Genomic DNA, 23,475 nt, shown 5'->3' on the forward strand with positions numbered 1-23,475 from the left:
TTTGGTCTCGGTGAAATGAATTTCGGTCAAATAAGTTTTCGGTCAAGTGAAGTAAATATATATATATATATATATATATATATATATATAGATCTGCTTTGGAACCGTGAACTTCCAAAACTTTGAACTTCGTATGGTCAAGATCATAACTTCGAAGTTTTGATAGTTGAAAACTTCAGTAAAAAAATAAAAACAAAATTGTTTTATGCATTTAGGCAGGGAGACAAGCACCCCCCTACACCTCCCACACCCCCTGCTAACTAAATATATCAACTCTAAGATTGCACTACGGTGAAGAGAATGGTAAATTTACCATTTTATGCTGTATGGCAATCTTCATTTAAATCATTCGAAGTTTCAAAACTTCGATCTTATGATTTCGACCATATGATGTTCAGAGTTCTGAAACTTCCTGCTTCCAAAGTAGACCTATATATATATATATATATATATATATATATATATACATATATATATATATATATATATATATATATATATATATATATATATATATATATATATATATATATATATATATATATAAACGAAAGTTCAATAGTCTGAATCCACTATCACCAAACACACTTTAGTCAAAGCGCTTTCACCAAAAAAGCGCTTTCGTTAAAGTGTGTTAAAAAAAAAAAACATTAAATTAATGTTTTGTCCCCTGCAACCCCCCCACTTTAATATTCTCACTTTGAGATTGCACTACAGTGGGGAAAAGAGAATTTTCCCTTATCCGCACTGTAGTACAATCTGCGCAATAGGCATACTTATGAGAAAGTGCTTCTTCGGTGAAAAGCACTTTCGCGTAAGTATGTCTGTCCGTTAGTGATTCGGTGAAAATTTCATTCAGGGATCAGTATGAAGCCCATATATATTATTTATATATATATATATATATATATATATATATATATGTATATATATACATATATATAAAATCTGTATCTCTCTTTCTGTATCTATCTATCTATCTATCTATCTATCTATCTATCTATCTATCTATCTATCTGTCTATCTATCTGTCTATAGCTACCTATTTATATATATGTATAACATCACTGTCAGATACCTCCTACATAGTACAAAGCATATGTATACTGAATGCTGCTGGGCATCAGCATATATATATATATATATATATATATATATATATATATATATATATATATATAGATAGATATTGCATATTCCAGTGGCAGTAATGGCCATATATTAAATGCAGCATACCGTCCTGTGTTCTGTCGTCCACTTTCTTTTCCATGTGTGACCCACACATTAGTAGAGGAGGAGAAGAGGTGGCAGTTGCAGCAATAGCCTCGTCTGGATTGTCTCTGCCTACCCTTAGTACAGGAGGGGTATCTTCAGCGTCATTGGTGCAGACCATAATTTCTGTATTTTTCTCATCATCAGTTCCTGCTTTGCTGGTTGTCATGTCTTTGAATGTGACAAAAAAGACATAATGCATATTAGTTACCAAAGTACATAAGTTCATAACAGTGTTATTTCAGTATTCAGGTCTGAGGGTCATTGAGGAACACTGACTCATTCAAGTCTGGGTCAAAACTAAGTCTATTGTGGTGTCCATTTTTTAAGCTTTCTAAAGCTTTTAACATACATATATAATCAGGAAGCTTGTTCCACATAACTAGAATAATTTGGGTCAGGTGTGAAACCCTTAATTTAGAAAGACTGAGATGAATAACAAGGTTTGCAATCTTGTGTTTGTTAGTGCAAATGTTTGAGTGTACTGATAAATTAAAAAGTGTCTGTAATAAGTCAGATTTGAAAGCATGATATCCTAGAATGAGCCTAACCCTGAACTATCAGTAACAGAAAGTAAAGTTAATTTATTTGCATCTTTTCACAGAGCCAGGTTCTTTAACTGTTTTCTCATAGTAAACTATGCTAAACTGATTCAAGTTTTGTTATCTTCTCAAAGGAATAGACTAGCAGAAGACAAATAAGTTTGAAGAAGTTTACCAAGGGAATTTGGTCTCTTAGCATAATGGATTTTATCATTACACTATGATGGTTCTTGCTCCTGTAATGCATGATGTGCATATATTTGTCAAAGGTAAATTTGAAAAATATAGTGATCCCCATATTTATGCAGACTGTCACTTCTTCTAACACGTCTTCATAAAATATTAACATTCTATCAGGAGTTGGTCTACCAAAATACATAACTTCACATTGATGAGTACTAAACTGCAATCCTGTTGTTTTTGTCCAGGATACAATTTCCTTTAAATAAACATTATTTAAGTTCATGTCTTTTGGCCCTAGAGTAATACCAGTTTTCACTTTATCAGCATATTTTTTAATCCAACAGGTATTGTAGTGGGATGCCTTCATATACTATACAGAACAACATGGGTCCTAGTACAGAGCCTTGGGGACTCCAGCATCTACAGGTAACTGTTCTGAACTAGTACCTTAAATTACCAACATCTGTGTCCTTCCTTTTAACAAGTTTTTATCCAGCATATTACATGGGCATTATATTAACTGCTGATTAATGCATGATGGTTTGCAATGTGTGGAAGGAACTCAAATGCCTTTTCGAGATCTAAATATATTAGTCTTATCAATAGTCTATTGTTTATTGCTGTTGTTATTTCATCATTAAAATTTTATAATTTTTTTTAACGTGCATCGTCTCTCAATGAATCCATCTAGAAAAATTCACAATAATTCTGTGCTATTTTCACTGTTCCATAGCAAATCTAGTTTACACATTTTATAACATTTGCAGATTACTGCAGTGCAATTTATGGGCCTATACCTCTTAACAGGCATTTTAACTTTCTTATGTATAGGACCAATATTTGACATTTTGCAGAATATAGAATTGCCCAATCCTAAGTACATTATTAAAGCTGTTGTACAAATTCAGAATTAGTTTGAAATGCAGATTAGGCAATGGAATCCGTATAATTAAATCTGGATGCATTAACATATTTTTTGGCAATTTTCTTGACTGACTTAGAAATAGATTCTAAGAAAATTGTTGGCAAATGTTCATAAAAAAACTAGCTTAAAGGGCTATTGTACTTCTTGGCATAGTATCATTTGGTCTAGATAAGATTAAGTTAAACTAATTGACTGCTGATGTTGGATAATTCTTCACAATTCCACTTACATGTAATTAATTTATTTTGTTTGTGATACTGAATACAGTGAAAAGGACCGGGTTTGTGAGGTACATCACATCTGTCCATGTAGTATAAAGATCACAGGTGACATATAAAATAGCCATATGCACTCTAAGTTTACATGATAAATATTTGTAGTAACAGAAGGTGTATTCATGAAAAGTGAATATATCACAGCAAGTTCATGCAGAGACATAGTACAGCAGTATGACAGCTGTTTGACTTCCGATATGTATGTCCAGTATTACAAAAGTAACTGACCATTACTAAGTTAGACTGCACAGTATTCACCCATGCTCTCTATGCTGGTTGTAAGTTGTGGTGGTAGCAGAGGTACTGATAACTACATATGTTACTAAGCCACAAACGGAAGTATTGTTGTTGTTGTTTCGGCTTTTCCCAGTTAGGGGTCGCCACAGCGGAACTCCGGTCCACTAATGATTGGCAGTAGATTTTCATGAACGCCGAGGTGCCAGCTCGACGTCCAACCTTCAACAAAGGCACACCCATTGACGCATGTCTTTCGAATGCCATCCAACCACGGTGAGGACATGCAGACTCCACACAGAAGGCACTCCCCATACTCCAGCCGAGAATCGAATGGGAGAACCTCTTGCTGTGAGGCAACAACGCTACCGCTGCATCACTGAGGCTAGGATGTCACAAACTGAAGTATAGAGTTTGCAAATTCAAGATCTTAGTCTTAGCCTAACAGGAAGAATTCAGTAAGAAGTCTGGGTAAAATTAAATGCAATTGAGAAGGAGTGTTGCGTCTGTCTAGTGGAATAATGTATGATTCCAATATGTTTTTGTTGAAGGTACATTTGACTGCATTACATCTGGTCAAAATAATGACTGAAAGCACATTTCACTGAAAATTAATTTTGTTCAAAACATTCTAAATAACATATATAGCACAAAACCAGCTTTTTTTTTCAGTTGGCAACCGCTTCTGCACAATCCATGTGGGGGAATTATATAGTCTAACCACCAGGCACAGTGAATCAGTGCTGGTGTACAAACACAAGCATCTACAGGTCCTGTCTATAACCTGGCACGGACATTACCAACCCACGCAAAATCTTCTCAGTGACTACCTTAACATCTTTCATCCTCAGAACCAACACCATAAATAACACATCTTGACTTACATAGTTTTCAGGGAAATGGCTTTTCGATCAAATGTACTTTCACTCATTTTTTGACCATATGTGATTCATTCAAATGTAACTTTGATGAAACATAATATAACCTTATACATCTATATTAATATATCCATATGCCTCTGTCTCTTTATATATATATATATATATATATATATATATATATGTGTGTGTGTATATGCATACCACATATGTATACACTTGCATACGTAATTGTATTTGCACACACACACGCGCGCGCGCGCGAGTGTGTGTGTGCATATGTGTGTGTTAATAAACATACTTGCTCAGATATCCATGGATGCTTTAATCTTTCACACAACATACCTTTGTTTGTTGTATCAACCTGTTCCTGTATAAAGAGTGAATCCCACCTTTGTAGATCATGATAGGTAAGTGGTGCAACTATTGCCCATTTGGGATATTCTTCACCCACAGGTAGTGGGGATGGGGTGTCTGAAACGATATCTGCACCATCTTTTATTTCTGTGCTTATGTCATTAGTATCACCTGCTTTCATACTAGTCACATCTGTGAATATAATAAGACATAATTCTCATTAGATAGCCAACTACAAGCCAGTGTGTAAAATATTTGTATTGTTTCTGCAATTCAACACTTAAAAGAGTGGCCATTATATAATTTCTGTGATAGTCATGTGTCATGCTCCAGTCACAAGGCTCGTATCTACACAGTATGGCATCACACCCCTCTGTGTAGTAAGAATACATAGTAAACAGATAAAACAATCATATTATGGTAAAGCTTTGTATTATCAGAAGCTTTGCTCTATTAAGGTTAATAACTCATAGCAAGTTCATGATACAAAACATAGTAGTGTGGTAGCTGTTTGTCCATGGACAGAAATGTCTAACATTACCATAGTAACAACTCACCCCTAATGGTTTGGACCCTACAGTATTCAACCATTCACTGCATTCTGGGCTCTTGTTGAGATGAAAGACAAGTACTCATTAGAATGTGTGTTCCTAAAACACAAACTGATGAATGGGCTAACAGAGTTTTAATGTGTCTTCCCACTTTTAATGACATTAGTCTCAGCCTAACAGTGAAAAATTAGGAAAGGTAGCTAATAAAATTACATGCAAATGATAAACAGTTCAGCTTTCAGGATTTGTCTTTAGTAAAAAAAAGAATGCAAGAATTCTGAGATGAGTATGTTGGTGCAATCATATGCATGTACTGAAATACCCTTTTTTCAAAATAATTTGCTATTATTAGAACTCAATTAAAATAGCTAATATTTTATAATATTATACTCTATAATAGGGAATACAAAAGTAATATGATAGTTTTCTGGAAGCTTGCTGTTTTCATGCTCTTTCACGCATATTTAATCGTAATGCAGTTAACAAAAAAGAAGTTATGTACTTACCATAACATTCCATGTTTGTTGTCCATCTTGCCTTCATTCTTACCAACTCGGCTGCATTCTAAAGCTCAGAGTCTTCCACTTGGCTCGTGGCTGAACACCCTATCCCATGATACATTAGTGTGCTACCTCAGATCTTGTTTGCCGATACTTATAGCAAATATCAACTTGTACAACATTGCAAGAAATTACAGAGAGAGAGTGAAAGTCAGAAATCTTCTTTGGTAAAAGGGAAAAAAAATTCCTCTCAGTCCTCCAGAAAACTCTAGGTTGGGGAAAGAGGGTGGGATGTAAGAAAAAAGGCAAGATGGACAACAAATATGGAATGCTATGATAAGTACATAACGTTTTTATGTTATGTTGTCCTATCTTGCCTTCATTCTTACCAGTTGGGACAGCATTCCTAGCACCATATATCCTGGGTGGCTCACGGGAGTATATTCTTCAGGACAGTGGAACCAAAAGAGGCCCTGTCCCTGGAGGCCATGTCTGCCTTGTAATGAGTAATGAAACTGTAAGGTTTAGCCCACATAGGCGCAGCACAAATATTATCTAGTGGCAGTCTCTCTTGAAATGCAGATGAAGTTGCAATTGCCCTTGTGGAATAACCTTTGATTCTAAAGTGATGATGTCTCTTGTTAGAACTATATATAAATGTGATACAATTTGAAAGCCATCTCAAAAGTTTAGTTCTGTGTAAACAGAAGCAAAGTTGTCTTATGTACATCCAACTGATGGAGTGCATATTCTGCCTTGTTGCCATGATTGGGGAAAAACTGGAAGCTCAATAGATTAAGATTAGCTTCTGAGTACACCTTTGAATAGAAAGATGGATTAGTTCACAGAGACACCCTGTCCTTATGGAAAATCATATAAGGAGGTCTGATTGACAAAACTTGAAGCTCAGTGTCTCTTCTGACAGATGTGATAGCAATAAGCAAAATTGTTTTCTATGATAAAAATTTGATGTCACATGTTGATGCGGGCTCAAATGGAGGAAGGATCAGGCGAGACAGTACAAAATTTGGGTCCCAAGGTGGAAGAGAGTCCTTGATGGGAGGTTTTAATAAGCAGGTGCCCTTCAGGAAAGCTCTGCATAATCTGTTGGACATCAAATTTGGAGTTACATCACCTGCATGAAAACTGGAAATTGCAGCCAATTGAACCTTGATAGTAGCTGCAGCAGAGCCTTTATGAAACAGCTCAGCCAGAAAATCCAAAATAGAGCTAATTGGCACAGAAAAGGAGTCAAGATTTCATTCTGAAGCCCAATGAGAGAATCTCCTCCATTTACTGAGATATAATTTTCTGGTAGAGGACTTACATGAGGAAAGAAGTATGTGCTTTACTACTGGTGTGAGAATAGGAATCTTGACTATATTTGGAACTGGAGCAGCCAAGCTGTAAACTTGAGGGTCTGGAGGGAGGGGTGGTGCGTTCCCCACAAATGAGTCAGAAGGTCCAGAACTGGGTCCAGAATCCACGGTTCCTCCTAAAGATGAGGCTTTAGGAAGGGAAACCAGATCTGATGAGGCCAGTGGGGGGCAATGAGAATCAGCCTGCTTCCCAAGCATTTGGCTTTCTGGATAAATCTGGGTATTAGAGGGAAGGAGGAAAGGAATAAAGAAGCCTCGAGGGCCAATCGTGCACAAGTGTGTCCCTTGGTGACTCCCCCGGAAGAGGGACTAGGGCAAAGTAGTTGCTGCTTTTGGTGTTTATGGGGGGGTGGCAAAGAGGTCGCAGCAAAGCTGGCCCCACTTTCGGAAAATCCTTTCTGCTCGCTCTTGCTTTAGAGACCACTTGTGATGCATGAGTATTGCCCTGCTAAGTCGTTCTGCTATCACTTTGGATCTCCCCAGGATATGCATTGCCACGAAAAAGCATTGGGAAAACATTGCCCATTCCCACACTCTGACTGCCTCTCGACAAAAGGGGTAAGACCCTGTTCCTCCTTGCTTGTTTATGTATCAGGCCTCTGACATGTTGTCTGTCTGAATTGCAATTGTTCCTAGAGGAAGAGAGTTTTGAAGTGCCTGCAATGCTAAGACCGCAGCTCTCATCTCTAGGACATTGATATGCTGGTGGGCCTTGTGATTCTGCCAGGTGCCTTGGACAGTCCTCCCCAGATAATGCTACCCCTATCTGGGAGGTGTCTGTGGTCATCATGGCTATAGGCTGTTGAGGAAAAAAGGGATGACCTACTGTGATGTGGCTGTAAAGAAGCCACCATCTCAGGTCTGTCTTGCAAGATTCCGTGACTGTGGTTTTGTAAGACATGGGTAGGTCTTGTAATGATCACTGGGCAAATAGGAGCCATTAAAGAATTTTCATGTACATGCATGCTAAATGGACTAAAGTTATCACTGATGCCATGATTCCTAGGACTTGAAAAACTGTTTTTGCTTTGACTTTGGTCTTCGACATGAGATTGAGAATTTGCTGTATGAGTAACGAAACTCTTTCCTCCGGCAATCTTGCCATCATAGAGACTGTGTCTAGGTGTGCTCCTATATAGATGATATGTTGCGATGGCAACAAGGCAGATTTTTCTGAATTTATAGTAATCCCCAAGGTGTGAACAGAGTTGTAAGGTGGCATCCCTTGCTTGTTGGAGTAGATGCTTGGTGGTGGCATTTAGGAGCTAGTCGTCTAAGTATGGAAACACTTGGAATTCTGGACACCTCAAGTGAGCAGTAACCACTGCCATACATTTGGTGAACACTCTGGGGGCTGTAGTGAGACCAAGGGTAGAGCCCGAAACTGGTAGTGACTGGCTCCCAGCCAGAAGCACAGATGACTCCTTAATGGCCTGTCCATTTTTATGTTGTAATACACATCTCAGAGGTCTATAGATCACATGCAATTGACTTTCCCTAAAAAGGGGAGAATTGACTGCAGTGTCACCATCCGGAACTTGGTCATCTTTACAATTCATTTAATTTGCTGAGATCCAAGATGGATCTCCTGTCCCCTGTTCTTTTTGGCACTAAAAAGAATCTTGAGTAAGTTCCAGAACCTATCTGATCTGCGGGGACTCTTTGGATGACTCTTTTGTTTAGCAACTTTTGAATCTGCATGGTTGCTTGATCCCTTTGACTGGGTGAAACGTCTGGGATGTTTTTTGAGATTGGGATAGGGAAAGAAAAGCCACTAGATATTATACTCTGTACCCATTTGTCTCTTGTAATGTCTCGCCAGGCTTCAGGGTGCAAAGACAAACAACCCCTGACTGCCTCCAGAAGTGGGCAGGCAGGCCTCCCTTCAGGAGCGCTGAAAGGGCCTACCATGAAAGGAATTCCGGACACCCTGGTTCTGCGGAACCCCTCTGCCATGAGGACAGCGTCTACCATTATTACCTCCCCCTCTGCCCTTGGGGAAGGGTTCATGTTGTGCATCTGGAAAAACTTCCTGGAATTTTTGAACCACATATTTCCTCCTTTCAGACCCTTAGGGTATGGTCTCGAAGGTAAAGAAAAACTCACTCCAATGGCAGAAAGAGTTCTACCTTCTTGCTCACATATAGTGAGTGTATATTTGACTTTTGGTCCAAAGAGTGAGGAACCGTTGAAAGTGGCATTTACAAAGGTAGACTTAAAGGGTTCCACGAAGTTACAGAAGCACATCCAAGAGTGTCTCCTTATGGCAACGCCTGAACCTGCTGCTCTACTCACTCCATCTGCTGCATATGAAATGAGTCTCATGGAGGAGTACACTATGGAGGTTAAAGTGGATAGCTGAGAGGTCACCTTATCTCAGACCCCTGCAGCTAATGAGCCTTGAAGAGTATCTCCTAGCGCCTTCAGGAGATCTCTCTGTAGTCTTGTGAAGTGTGCCAAGTAATTCAGTGATCTGAGAGCAAATGTTGCTGAAGAAAAGATGCACTTCCCATATCTGTTCATCGCATGATACTCTTTGATAGGTGGATGGACAGATGAGGATGTTTCGGCAGGTTCCTTCTTGGTGGTTGCTGCCACCAACAATGCATCCACAGGAACACCCTTAGATAGAAAATGTTTGTCGTCTGGGGCTGTAATAAATTTGTTAGGCCTCATGGGACTTGTTCCACTGCGTCTGGAGACTCCCACGCCTTCTGACTAACTAGCTCCAAAAGCCTCTCTGCTTAAGGACCTCTAGGATATCTGCAAATGTGATATCCTCAGAGGGTGACTGTGAGGACCCTTCCGATTCCTCAAGGTCAATTTCAGATGTAAGAGACTCATGCAGGGAGTCAATATGCTTCCTCTAGCAAAGCGTCTTTCAGGGGGCCTTTTCAGAAGGATATTCTGGAGAGGTTTCAGAAGAGGGAAGTTCACTCGATGGGGTAACCTGAGGCCTAGGATCTCCACTAGTCTGTGGTTGGTGTGGTGCAGACTTAGGGTGAAGAATGTCACAACCTTCGTGTAGAGTTGTGTGGGAAGACAGTACACTCCTCATCAGTTCAAAAGCCCCTCTCCCCTGATCCAAGGATCCTGCCGGCTCTAAGGAGGCAGAAGAAATCCCCAGGAACCAAGGGAGCCAGCGCCGAAGCTGATGTAGGCGCTGTGCTCACCCATTCCGAGGCACGAGGGGTAAACTTGGACCCGACAAATGTCGGACCAAAGTCCCCCTCAGACCTGGCCAGAGAGCTTTGGCCCCTAGACATCCTAGATGGCACCTAGGACTTCAGAGCAGAAGACAGTTTTGAAATCCCAGCTGTGGGTCTTGGCACCAACAGTTCTATCATAATCGGTTCCAGACATTCCTGCTCTGATGGTCCAGGTTGGCTCAGAGGAGGAATCGTAGTGGATGAAAAAATCTTCACTGGCTCTGGGTCCAAATGGGATGGAGCCGACAGAATTTTGGCCAGCGCCAGCAACTCCAGTAGCCTTTGCACCACCATATCCACTTCATCGTCTGATAGGGTTCTGGAGGACTGAGATGAAGGAGTTGTTGACGTGCCTCTTTGTAGTATGGGTGATCTCAATGTCAGAGACTGGTGTCAATTCAGGAGACCGATTCTGAAAATGTTTTTCCTTCGGTTCTGAAAGCTTAAGAGCCGAGGATGAAATTTTATCGGACCCATGTTCCTTTGGATCCAAGTGAGTGAATTTGGATATGTTTTTGGCAGGCTCCAAATGGCTTGAGGATGAAGAAGAAGAATACTTTTTATTAGATCTGCCAGCTTTAGAAGGTGGGGATTTACTGGAGGTTGTCTGACTTTCCAAAGCTTCTGAGAAAGGCATGTTTAGGACTTGTTCTTTCTCTCGAGAAAAACTCTGGAGCTGAAGGAGTGACAGATACTACAAGTTACCTGAATATGCATGGCACTGAGACAATAAACACATATCGTGTGCCCATAGGTCAAATATATCTTCTGAGAACATTTTTGGCACTGCTTAAAACCAGATAGTTTAACTTCCTTCTTTTTCCTTGGACATTATTGGTAATTATATCTAATAAACAGCACAGCAAAAGGGAAACCTAAACATTAAAGTTCAACACTCACTAAGAAAACTAACTACAGCACACAAAAAATATAAAAAAATCTGTGTGTATAAGTCTAAGTACAGCACACAATAGGAATAGGAAATTTGAAAGCATACTCAAAAGAAAAGCACAAGAGGGGAAGACTCAGCTGCCCTGTAACTAAAAACAGGCTGGAGTTCCTCTAAGTTAAATGGATATACCCAGTACCAGACACACAGGGAAGGGGGTAGCCCTCTAACTTAAATGGGCATTGGTCCTCTGACTGAAATGGACCAACAGCTCTGGGAACAACACACACAAAATACTAACAGCAAGCAGAAAATACAAGTCACACTTTACAGATAAAAGCTTAAATAAACGACAAATGGGATAGGAAGAAGGCCTAACAAGAAATGACAGCCAAAAAGTATTTAAGCAACAACCAAGCAGTGAATAATTGCGATTAAAGAGAAACACTATTCAGTATCATATTATACTCTTGGAGTAATTCTAAAAATTGAGAAATATTCAAAGAAAAAATATAGACTTAGCCACAGCCAAAATGGAGACTTCCAACTTGCTTCACGCCAAATGGGATCTGAGGTAACACACTAGTGCATCATGGGATAGGGTATTCAGCCATGAGCCAAGTGGAAGACTCTGAGCTTTAGAATGTGGCCGAGTTGGAACCAAGGATCGGTTCTGAGCCCAACCAGTAAGAATGACGTCAAGATAGGATAACATAACATCTGAAATTAGGAAATGGTAAATAAAATAATAGGCTAATGAAATTTAGTTAGACAGGAGTGTACATTTTACATCACAGTATTGTGGTAAGTATTACATCAGAAAGCATACAAATCTGGATGTGAGCATCTAAGACATCACCCTCGGGACACCTTCCACATGGTATATGGACTTAGTACAAATATAGTAACTGGCATGCCTTATTAAGAGGCAATGTGGCCTGGAAGAGAACAGTATTGGGAAACAGAATATTTGGATAACTGATAGTTCGGACAGATGTAATTGCATTATTGAGAATCTGTACAAAGTCATCTAAAATGAAATTTTCCAAAATGACATCAACAGCACAGCAGTGACAGTGCTGCTATAAACTCTCTGCGTTTGAGCTGTTTAGTGATCATTTGCTACAAGCTGAAACATGTCGAGTTATTTGCTCTTAGTTGTCACCTTATTCTATTGGGTTTGACTGAATTCCAAGCCTGCAATATCTGGGAAAAGTACTTTTTAATTTTATTGAGTTTTGCTGTGGTAGATGTATACTTTTTTGTGCTATTTAGGTAATCTAGTTAAGAACTGTTATTTGTTTACTCTGGTGAGAGTGGACAGTGAACCAGGCTTTTTCTAGACCTCTCACTGCTGAAAAAAGATGAACAGTCTTGTTGGCTCTTGGCCACTGTGCTTGCTTGAGTTTGTTCAGTTGTTTATGGTATTGCTATAAATTTCCTGCATTTACGTGGTGCTGTGTTAAGAGCAGTGGGGGTCACAATGTGCACTGCTTAGACAAAGGCATCTTGACACATATCTGTTTTCAGACCATTTCCCTTGTACATAAAACCTACTAGTCCATTGGAACACCCCCATATTTGTGTAATTACTGAAACATGGTTTAAATGTATAGAAATCTCTCCCTCCATACCTGGGTATTGCTTCTAATATGTGTGATGGCACACCTACTTACCTTTCCACATTAAGGACCATATCATCTCAAGACGATTCCTTGAGACTTGTTAACTGAATTTCTTAAACTCCAAAGCACACTAAACAGGAAGACTTACACCTTATAGCCTGTTACAAGACACCCTCTATGTCTCTAGAAAATTGTATAAGGTTCCTAAATCTACCCAGTGAAGTCACAATTAACAAGAACTCTATTATTTTGAGATACTGTAACAAGGATGACATATTCCTGACACTCACCAAGATCAAGCTGCAAACTTCAGCAATTTAAATAGCATTTGCAGTGTCATCATACACATTGTTTGGTTTCTGCATAATTACTAGGTGTTAGTTTATAGACCTCAGTTACCTATGAGGTGTGTACCATTTTAGAGATTGAATTGCCTAAAATGCCGATTTTCTAGAGTTTCTGTGATTTAAAAAGCTGGTTTCAGCTACATATTGTACTTGTTTTACTGCCTGCACTTTAAAAAAGTCATTTTTGTGTTTATATTGCCTGTTTAACTGTTGTAGGCTACACACTCAAGTGTGATAGCCATTTTTGTGCATTTAAAGTTTTTTTTTGTTTGTATCTGCTTTATTTTCTGAAAAAAAAAAATATATATATATATATATATATATATATATATATATATATATATATACTTGTTTTCCTGCCTTTCTAAGCTAGTATAATCCAGTTTTCAGGTTAGTGCTGAATTCAGGGCTGTGTTACAAGTTTCTGTGTTTGCCCATACCTTACTTGGATAGAAGGAAGTTTCTCTGTTCACTGTGAGAGAGGGAGAGAGGGAGCTTTGAGTAGCCTGTCTGTCCCTGGAGGAGTGGCTTCAGCCCAGAAATTAGTAGTTTATTGGCCATTTTGGGCTAATTTCGATCTCTTTAATTTCTCTGCTATAAAACCTGAATTTGCACGGTTTTGCGCACCGAGCAGCGCCGGTTACCTAGGGTATAACTATTCCCGGCTCTACAAAGTCTACTCTTTAATTTTTCCCTTGGAACTAGACTAACTTTCAACTTAAGCACTCAAACCATTCACTTCTCATACCGGCACTTGCTCTAATAGCAAGCACTAATAAACCTTAGCACTAGACCCCCCTATACTGTAGAGAAAGACAAGGCTCTCTATTTGACCTTACCAGCCAATCAGTAAAACAGTTCCCTGTACCTATCCAGGCATGTCCAAAAGGCAGTTTCAGAAGTACTCTCTGGTCCAACTGATGAGTCTGGGCATTTTGAGGCAATGTTGCAATTGCTTCATGTACACAGACAACCCTCTCCTCCTTCCACCAAACACTAATACATGCGAGAGATGCAATTATACAGCCAAACTGGAGGCTAAGCTCTCTCAACCCAAGACTGGACCAGGCAGTCAAGAGGAGAAGGGAATTACTTGTATCACACCACCAGTCTGACATAGACCTATGAAACCAACACCGGCAAAAAACACACATAAACACACGAAAACATACTCGGAGGCTCTAAATAAAAATCTGCAGAAGCAACAGAGACCTCCAAAGCAGACATCCAAGCAACCTCCACCCCCCAACACAAACCATGAAACACATACTTCACAAAACCAGTGCGCCACACAATCACAGCCCTTAAGGCAAAATAACATACCCAACACACTAGTAATAGGTGACTCTATAGTCAGGCACACTAACGTCCCACTCACTAGGCTGAACAAGGAGAAGGTTACTATCAGCTGCCTGTCAGGTGCCAGGATCCGCCACATAGCCCATGCACTCAGGTCACTTCACAAGTACAAATATGATTCTGTCATTGTCCATGCTGGTGTGAATGACCTGAGACGTACCTCCCTGGACTACATGAAAAGAGACATGGAAGAGCTCTCTGATCTTGTAGCCCAGGTAGGCATGACCTTAGCCTTGAGTATCATCCTGCCATTGCCCAGAATTATATCGCAATACAAGGACAAAAGGATCAACTTCAACAATTGTCTAAGCATCTGATGTCATTCTAAGGGGATCCAGTATCTGTTGGTCTGGGAAGATATGGTCAACAGACCACAATGGTTTGCCAGAGATGGCCTGCACCTGTTGCCTTTTCAGGATCTAAATATATTACTCTTGTTGATAGTCCATTGTTTATTGCTGTTATTATTTCATTATTAAAACTTTATAAGATTTTTTTAACGTGGATCTTCTCTCAATGAATCTATGTCGAAACATTTGCAATAATTCTGTACTATTTTCATTGTTCCATAGCAAGTCTAATTTACAAATTACCACCATCTGTGTCCTTCCTGTAAACAAGTTATCAACCAGCATATCACATGGGGGTTATATTTGCTGCTGATTCATACATTATTTATTTATTTATTTATTAATTAATTAACCGGGTTAGTCCAACTGTGCCAGAAGCCCATTTTCATTGGAGACCTGAGCAGAAAAGCTCCATGATAGTTACATGATAAAATCCAACATGATAGGAACATAAGATCTAAGTTATACATGGAAGTTATTGTGATAAAAAGCAAAAAGAATCCTAATTAAGTATAAAAAAATAAGGTTTCCCAGTAATTACAATTGAAAGAAAGTAGCATCTTAACAATGTAGAAATACAAATTAACAACTGAGTTGCATCTTGACTGTCTTAAACAGGAGTAGGTGAAGGTGAGGGTTGAAAACCAATAGGATAATACTTCTTCATCTTCTTCTTTCGGCTTTTCGTGGTTAGGGGTCGCCACAGCGGAACTCCGGTCTGCTAATGATTGGCAGTAGATTTTTTACGGGTGCCAAGGTGCCAGCTCAATGCCCAGCCTTCAACGAAGGCACGCCCATTCTACACATGTCTTTCGAATGCCACTCGACCATGGGGAGGACATGCAGACTCCACACAGAAGGTGCTCCAGCCGAGAATCGAACGGGAGAACCTCTTGCTGTGAGACAGCAACGCTACTGCTGCACCACCGCGGCTTAAAAATAGGATAATACTACTATTATAATAAAATAGAATGCAAACAGAATAATTACATTGTTTGTAGATGCAGGGGGAACTGAGATGAGATGTTACGTTGTATAGTGAATTTTGCTTAATCATGGAAGATTGAAGGGAAGAGTAAGCTCTGAAGATGTTTGAGTGGGGAGAGAAAGAGAAGTTGAGAGATGTGGGGTAAGGTGGGGAAGGATGCAATGGCATTTATGTAGGTTCCTAACATGGAGAGATCCATGAGCTAAGGAAGAAGAGTTTTAGTTATGTTTTGAAAAGATTAGTGATACAGCTGTTTCTAATATGGGTAGGAAGTTTGGTCCAGGCTAAAGACACATTGTGGTTACAGAGAAGTTTACCTATATTTCCTTTAGGTTTGCGTATATCAAGGCGTATATCAAGGAGTTGTTGGTTAGAGCTTCTGAGAGGTCTGGAGGGGGTGTAAAAGGTAACTAGTGTTGAGAGGGAGGGGCAGGCTGTAGGTTTGTATAGGATGGAGTGGGTGAGCTGTAGCTGAGTTATAAGAAGTTGGTGGGGGAATTCCGGCCATTGCAGTTGTTTCAGTGTAGTGCAATGGTGAGTTCTATAAGGTTGGTTAGTTGCAAATTTGACGATTTTATTATAGGTTTGTCCTGGATGTGAGAGTAAGGTGATTTGTAGGTTTGTGAGGATGGCAGCAGCATAGTGTAGGCCTGGTAGAAAGAATGCTCTAGCTAGGGACAGTTTAGCTTCTGGAGTAAGTAATTTTTTGTTTTGATACAATAAACTTAATCTTTGGTGAGTTGACTTAATACACTGATGAATATGATGCTCAAATTTAAGCTGGTCATCTATTATAGTGCCAAGGAGTTTTGTATAAGAGTCTGCTTTGATGATGGTATTATCTAGTAAGGAGATTGAGGAGGAACATTTCTGATCTGAAAATGAATTAGGCAGGAAGAGTAACAGTTTAGTTTTCTTGGGGTTTAGGATAAGCTGGTTATCAATGAGCCATGTTTTGATGGAGGCGAAGGTATTTTGTGTAAGAGATAGGAGCTGGGACAAGTTGTTAAAGGATGTGATGAGAGTTGAGTCATCTGTTTACTGGATAAGTGGAGAGTTGTTGCAGGTGGAGTGAAGATTGTTGATAAAGAAATTAAATAGGAGGGGCTCAAGGATAGAACCCCGGGGGACTCCTATATTTACAGGTAAGAAAGGGGAGCAAGAAGTGAGCCATCGGACAGATTGTAGTCTGTTTGAAAGGTAGCTGCAGAACCACTGCATGGTGGCAGGAGAGAGGGTAAGTTCAGTTAATTTTTTTTAGAAGTTTAGGGTGAGACACGGTATCAAATGCATTGGATAAATCAAGAAAAAGACAGAACACAGGTTGGTTATTACATCTGGCCTCAGCAACTGTATGAGTAAAAGTCTAGAGGGCAGTAGCAGTGGTGTGGTTTGGCCAGAAACCGTGTTGAGTATGAGTTAAGAGGTGTTCTTGAATTAGGTATTTAAGAAGTAGAGAGTGAATTCACTTTTCTAGAATTTTAGAAAGAGATGATAGGATGGCAATTGGCCAGAAGTTAGAGGGGTCTGTGAAGTTACCTCCTTTGTGCAGTGGTATGGTATAGAAGGACTTTGGTGTGGCAGGAACTCAAATGCCTTTTTGAGGTCTAAATATATTACTCTTGTCAATAGCCCATTGTTTATTGCTGTTGTTATTTCATCATTAAAATTTTATACGATTTTTTAACATGGATCTTCTGTACAACCTGTGAAAGATGCACTTATCTAGCCAAACTGGAGGCAAAGCTCTCTCTAACCAAGATTGAACTTGTTAGTCAAGAGGAGAAGGTAAACACTTGCACCACACCACACTCATCACATAGGCCCACTAAACCTACACCACCAAAAACCACAGATAGAAACACAAAAACATTTGCGGAGGCTCTCAATAATAATCTGCCCAAACAACAGAGACCTCCAAAGCAGAAACGCAAGCAACCTCCATCCCCCAACATAACCTGAATGACACATAGCCCACAGAAACAGTGTGCCACTCAACCACAGCCCATAAGGCAAAACACCGTACATAACAGACTAGTCAAGGGTGACTGTATAGTCAGACACACTGATGTCCCACTCACCAGGCTAAACAAGGAGAAGGTTACTGTCAGCTGCCTGTCAGGTGCCAGGATCCGCCACATAACCCATGCACTCAGGTCACTCCACAACAAGTACAAATATGACTCTGTCATTGTCCACGTTGGTGTGAATGACCTGAGACGTACCTCCCTGGACTACATGAAAAGAGACATGGAAGAGCTCTCTGATCTTGTAGCCCAGGCAGGTATGACCGTATCCTTGAGTATCATCCTGCCATTGCCCAGAATTATATCGCAATACAAGGACAAAAGGATTGACTTCAACAATTGTCTAAGCTTCTGGTGTCATTCTAAGGGGATCCTGTATCTGTTGGCCTGGGAAGATATGGTCAACAGACCACAATGGTTTGCCAGAGATGGCCTGCACCTGTCACCCCTGGGATTCCAAATACTGGCCAAGGCTTTTGCTGCCCCTGTAGTGCCTTTTTTAGACAAGGTTCAAATGACAAATTTACCACCATAACAGGTACAGGCAAGCAGAAAACTGAGGGTAATGCTACTCAGTGCTAGAAGTCTAAACCTCAAAATGCACTTACTCGAGGCACTCCTTTAAATGGAGCTCATCGATATCTATGCAGTGACTGAGACCTGGTTCAAGGATCCAGAGTGCACCCCTGCATTACCAAGCTATAACTCATACCACATCTTTCGGCCATCTAATCTGGACTGGAACACTAAATGTGGAGGTGTGTCCACATTCATTAAGGATATCCACACCTCCAGGCTAGTTGCTCAGCATAATGCATTCGAAATTATCCAAGTGCAACTAACTCTGTGCAAAACTGCAATCCAAATTGTAGCTTGCTACAGATCCCCCACCATGCCCAGGATTTCCACTCCTCGTTTCTTGATATACTGGAAAATATTAGGGTTCAACCAAACACCCTAATAATGGGTGATTTCAACTACCCCACCATTAACTGGGAAAACTACTCATGTACCAACTCCTTCACTCAACACTTTCTGGAATTCATAAATTCCAATGCCCTGAAAAAACTTATCCTCAAACCCACCAGGGGAAACAATAGCATAGACCTAGTCATTCCCAACATGAGTGACCGGTGCTCCACAACTGAAGTCAACTCCTTGTTGCTCAGATCTGACCATAAGCTAATCACCCTAGATATCCACATCCCGCCCCCACCCTGCATTAAGGAAACCACTGTAAAAAAATTCTTCAAAGCCAACTTCATGCTTCTTAAGACAGAATTGGTGAACTTCATGACACCCATGCAGAAGGACAATACAGTTATGACTGCTGAATCCTACACAAATGCACTCTATAAGCACTTACACGAGTGCATGGATCATGCTATCCCAAACAGAACCAAGATGCTATCCAAAAAAAGGAAGTCAATCTGGTGGTCCCCCTGCCATAAACAAACTGTACAACAGAAGGAAGAAACTGTTGCAAAAGAGAGTAAAATCCCATGAGTGGAGGAACTCCCTGGTCAGCCTCAGTAAGAAGCTGAGATCCCTCATAAAATCTGCAAAAGCTAGCTATGGAAACAAAATCGCCACTAATTCTAAGGACAACCACAAAGCATTCTATAGCTATGTCAGGGATCTCAATGGCAACATCCAGATCTGCTCTGAGCTACAGCACAATGATATGAAAATTACAGAACCAACTGATATTGCCAACATCCTGGCTGATAGGTTCTGTGCTAACTTTACCCCACCTCACCCCCTAAAGGGCCTATATCTATACTGGAAGAATGCAGAGTCCCTGAAATAACAACTATGCAGGTAAAAACTATTCTCTCTAAAGCCAAGAACACAGCATCCATAGGACCTGACAACATCCCAGGCTGCGTTTTACACGAACTTCAGAATGAACTGGCCCCCATCTAAGCACCATGTTGAATCACAGCCTCACGTCAGGCTTTGTGCCCACTGAATGGTGCACAGCAACAGTTATCCCACTCCACAAAGGGGGAGTCACCAGAGACCACGGAAACTATTGCCCTATTAGCCTGATGAGCCTGGTCTGTAAGGCCATGGAATGTATCATCATGGAACTTAGAAACAGACATTGGTAACCTCCAAACTCTAGACCCCATTCAGTTCAGGTTTGTAAAAGGAAGATCATGCCTCCTGAACCTGATCACCTTCTTTGAAGCAGTCACCAAAGCCATAGACGAGGGTAAGGTGGTTCACACAGCCTATCTTGACCTCACCAAGGCTTTCGACACCATCCCCCATTTTGGAATTATAGATAAACTCAATAAATTAGGTATAAATCCCTTTGTCACAAGATGGGTTGCTAACTGGCTCACTGACAGAACCCACACTGTAAAAGTTGCAGACTCCAAATCTGACTTCAAACTAATGGCAGGTGGAGAACCACAGCATTGGTGAACTTCATGACACCCATGCAGAAGGACAATACAGTTATGACTGCTGAATCCTACACCTCTCCTGTTTGGTATCTACTTCCCTGAAGTACAGGCTAATACAGAAGGTCTGTAACTAATGAAGTTCGCAGATGACTGCAAACCAGGAGCCATAGTCGAATCTCCAAACGGTGTGGACATCCTACAGATGGGCCTCATTGAGATAGACGCCTGGTGTCAGAGCCATGGCCTCAAGCTCAATGCCAAAAAGTGCATTGTCATACCCTTTGGTAAAACCTCTCTACCCATGAACTACCACATAGGCGGCAGTCTACTTAATGCTGAATGTGTGATAAGAGACGTTGGAACCCAGGTGGACAGTAGTCTCTCCTTTGATAATCACATCACCACAGTATTCAGGAAATCCTTCTACGTGGCACACCTCATCATGAAAGGGTTCTCATCCAGGAAAAAAGAGGTCATTGTCCCCTCTACTCGTCACTCATTGACTCATTATATAGTATAACTCCCCTTTTGGGATGTACCTCACAAGACATCTGCAGCAGCTGGAAAGGCTGCAAAAGTACCTCCCTAAGAGGATTACCAGCCTCAAACAGATGCTCTATGCTGACCATCTCAAAAAACTCCAGCTTTACTCCATAGCATATCGTCAACTCCGAGGTGATCTCTGCCTAACATACAAAGCTATGTCAAATCCAGAGCTGTTGGACATGCTACACCTAAGGAAATCCCAATCCCTCTGAGCTACACTCTCTAGGGACCTTAACCTTGTCACCACAATAAATAGAACATGCTGGAGGGATAGATTCCTGTCCAAGAGACTTCCCATACTTTGGAACAAACTACCCATCTATGCCAAGCAGAGTTCCTCATTAGCACTCTTCAAGAAAAATCTTGATGAGTGGATGGGAAATAAGAAATTCATGCCAGGGGTCACTTCTGTGGCTCTGCTCAACAGGGGCACAGAAAAATATCTTTCTTGGGTGGCGAAAGGCAGGGAACCTTGTTGGCTAGGGTTACTTAGGCCCTTGGGCTGATAGCCTAGTACCTACCTATGAACCTATAAATCCATGTAGAAAAATTCATCTTTCTGCTTCAGGAGCTGTAATATGTCCCCAAAGGAGATGTCTTCAGGTGGGGATTAGGGGGATCCTTCCCCCTCATCGAAGTCAGTATCCTCTGTTAAAGACTCCAATGGGCAGTCAATGTGCTTCCTTTTGCACATCTTCGTTTGAGGAACTTCCTCAGCTGGGTACTCTGGAGAAGTGTTGGAAGAAGAGGATTCCTCCTGAGTAGGAAATTCTTGGAGGCTGCTTGGGACAGGAAGACTCATGGCAGTATGAGTGGGAGCAAAGCTTGTATCCGATGAGGGTAATGATGCAGACTGGGGGACATGTGCCATCAGATCTCCAACTTGGGAGAAAACCTTCTCCACTATTTGAAAGGCCAAAAGACCAGGAGAAGCCCTTTCCATCTCCCCTGAAGCCAAAACCACCAGGGGAAAACAACCAGGACTCACCCTGGATCCACAACCACCAGAAGGGTTCAGACCTGAACTGTCCAGTGCTGAGGCACCGATGGGAAGGGATGTCTCCAAAAATAATGGAGCTGACCCAGTCCCCTGGACCCAGCACCAACACTATGGCTCTGAGACTCTCTCTGCTCCAAAAAGGCTGGAATAGGGCTAGTCAAGGGCATCCTTGGTGTCACAGAAGGAAGCATCCCCTGCACCAAGCCCAAAAACACAGTAGTCCTGAATCCTGTGACTCCAAAATGAGGGACAGATCAAAGAAAGAGTCTTGATGGATTGGCCAGAGTAACTCACGAATCTGACAGAGGACAGAGCCAAGACTATCCCCATCTGGATCTGGGCCTAGAGAAATCTCCGCACCATCCTGTCCATATCTGCCTTGGACCAGCTTCTGGAAGACTTGCATAAAGCCAATTAGTGGGTTTGGGAATGATGGGAATGCTTCGACCTGAAAGACAGAGCAGGGTCCTCATCAAAGTCCTCAGATCTGGAGGAATTGGATTCAATGTAGGAGCTGACAAAGGTGGAGAAGAGATGGTAAAAACATTCCCTGGATCCATAGGAGCTGCAGGATCAAACTGGGGCCAGTTTCTTCAGGTCTGAAGAAGTCAGATCCAAGGATTTCTTAGGCTTCTTAGTTTCAAGAGTGTCCCTTGGGAAAACAGGGAGGGACCTCATTTTAGACTCTTTAGCAGTAGCTAGAGAGGAAGAAGATGAAGCCACAGAGGAGGTCTGAGTCTTTGGAGCTGAGGAGGTAGAAGACTCCTAAGAATCAGTTTATTCCTATGGTCAGCTAACACCCGCAGATTGAAGACAACACAAATATTACAATCCACTCAAGTGGACAGCACCCAGGCAATACATGCATTCCTTGTTGAGGATTTTATGCCCACAGGAAGTGCAGCGTTTAAAGCTGGGTGAAGGTTTGTCAGCCATAACCAAAAAAAAAAAAAAGAAACTACCAACAACCAACTGTCACCAACTGAAAAATGGTAATAGATTGGTTCTAGGATTACAGGTATACCTTAAAAGTTTTATGTTTTAACTCTAAATGTTTAACTTTAAATTTAAATTTAACTTTAAATGTAACTTTAGATTTAAGTTAAAGTTTAAACTGATGATGTTTAAAGCTAACAGAAACTTTATTTCTTTTTTTTTTTGCATGAAGATAAAAACACCCCACACAGACACTGAAAGAAAGAAAAATGGAGGGAGGACTTACAGAAATTCACCTAAGATTAAAACAGCAAGAGAACTTTGAAAAACTCTATCCACAGCTTGAGAGAATGAGAGACACATCTAGTACACTGAAGCAGCAAATGAGATCTGAGGTACTTGGATGGATGTAGTACATTATGGGTAAGAGGGAAGAGCCTGAGAGTCAGATCCAAGCCTGTAGAATGTGGCCAAGCCTGATCCAAAGGTTGGATTCTAGACGCATCGTGAGGAGGAATGAGGAAGACAACATCAGATCTTATTTTGTTTGTGATACTGAATACAGCCAAAAGGACTGGCTCTGTGCAGTACATCACAACTGTCCATGTAGTATACATATCACAGGTAACATATAAAATAGCCACATGCACTCTAAGTCTACAAATAGTTGTAATATCAGAAGGTTTAAT

Source organism: Protopterus annectens, chromosome 12.part0 (genome assembly GCF_019279795.1).
Source record: "Protopterus annectens isolate FY-2018-M chromosome 12.part0, PAN1.0, whole genome shotgun sequence".
Lineage (NCBI taxonomy): Eukaryota > Metazoa > Chordata > Ceratodontiformes > Protopteridae > Protopterus > Protopterus annectens.